General features: G+C 31.7%; 1 long non-coding RNA gene across 1 annotated transcript; it reads left to right on the forward strand.

Moving 5' to 3' along the window:
- The first annotated feature begins 791 nt into the window (after positions 1-791).
- On the forward strand, positions 792-1,623 carry LOC113470274. Its single transcript, XR_003393385.1, has 2 exons — positions 792-947; positions 1,046-1,623. It is a non-coding gene; the product is annotated as an uncharacterized LOC113470274 (long non-coding RNA).
- The last annotated feature ends 221 nt before the right edge of the window (positions 1,624-1,844 follow it).

Below are 1,844 nucleotides of genomic sequence, written 5' to 3' on the forward strand. Positions count from 1 at the left end.
TACTTATTACTCTCAAGTTTTAGACAAGGAGGATTCAGCTTTAACATGTTGCATGCCACATTCAATGTTGAAGCTGAGGCCATGTCTGCACTATAGAATCCATTCTGAGGCTTAGGTGAAGGGGCAAACAGCCTTAAAGGATGGGTAAAGCTCCTACAAGTCTACAAATAGTAAAGACACTTTTTTACTGAAGGGCCATTTCTGTATTATTATATGTGGAAACTTTAAACTGAGAGGCTTTGTCAGTACTACAGTGAAGTTGCTGAAATACCTGTAGCAAGGAAATTGTTTAGTTGCAAAGGAACATTGAATACCTACCTATTTGAAGTAGTTAATATGGTACATTCTTCTGAGTGAGGAATAAAAAGGGCAATGATTGATCTGAGTTAGTGGGACATCTTAGTGGTTGGGTGGAAGAGCTCACATAAGTGAGAACCCTACTATTTAAAATAAAGACCTAGGGGCCAAACTTAATGGAGTACAAAACAACTGGCTGCTTCCTGCCTTTGTTCATCACAACCTCTTAAATTTAATACTGTTTTCAGGACTTTCCGAGATGTAAAATTCAAATTAAATACTCAGGTACCGAGACATATGAATTGAACACCATGAACCTGGGCTGTCTCCTCCTCAGTCTGGAAAAAAGTAGAGAGATTTTGTTTGAAACTGTTGAAAAGCAAGAAGTTGCAACTAATAAAAAAGTAAAAACAACACAAGTGTGGACATTGTTTTTGGAAGGTTTCCCTCAAACAATTCTGAACTTACAAGATAAAAAATTATAAAGATGATACTAATATGATAGTTGATTATAATGTATTTTGAATTTTACTCTTGCTTTCTAAAGTACATATGCATTTCTATTGTTAGTTACCAAAAATTAATATAATAGGTATGCTATGTTACTATGGCCCTAAAATTTAATTTCTTCCTTTTACCACAGTAGATAGGTATGTTATATATGAAAAGACATGGAGTATTGTGAAAGATCAATAATTTTATTGTAAGAACTTTTACATTTCAAAACTGAGAAGAAACGAGTAGATAGGTACTTTAACAAGTAGGTAGTGTCGCATATATGTAATTTTGTGGGTTTTATTCTTATGAGGTTCCATGTCTTCAAAAAAGTAATTTTCGATATTCGGTTAGAATACTTACTATTCCCTCAATAAAGTACCAAAGTATATAATAAAGTAGAAGTAATAATAGAAATATTAGGGTTAGAAGAAGAAGTTTTTCAATCGTCTTCTCACCTTAATATTGTGATACTTGGCTTGGTAACCCGTTTTCATAGTTTAACAATATGTAGAAAGTTAAATGTAGATAACTAATTTATTTACCTATTATTGAAATGATAATAACTGAACCTATTACATATAATAAATCATAGTTTGTGTAATAAATTGTATAATGTACGAACTCATTTCTCATTTTATTTGTTTTGTCTTCTTCTTCTTTGCCTTTTCACCTTACCTAAACGATGAATACGATGATAGATAAAATAAATAAATAGTAATAATGCATAAATTGATTGATAATATTATTCATGTAATTCAAAAAAATAGTGAGAAGTTCATTAGAAAACATTAAAGTAATAACTAAAATTTAAATCTAACCTCGTAAAAATTCAACTCCTACCACACAACAGATCTTAGTACTAAGTAATAATTATGTATATTATTTAGCACAATAGGGCTTGTTTCCGGCACCTCAACTTGGATTATTTTGTTGATGAAAGTGCAAATAATGAAGCCTTGGTGTTTTGACATGTCGGGATATTGACCATTAAATGTTAGTAGGATGAGCCAATCCCAGGTTCTTGGAGTTTCAAGAGCTGAACTTGCTTT

The sequence above is a fragment of the Diaphorina citri genome, unplaced genomic scaffold (genome assembly GCF_000475195.1).
Source record: "Diaphorina citri unplaced genomic scaffold, Diaci psyllid genome assembly version 1.1 scaffold1483, whole genome shotgun sequence".
NCBI classification, from domain to species: Eukaryota; Metazoa; Arthropoda; class Insecta; order Hemiptera; family Psyllidae; genus Diaphorina; species Diaphorina citri.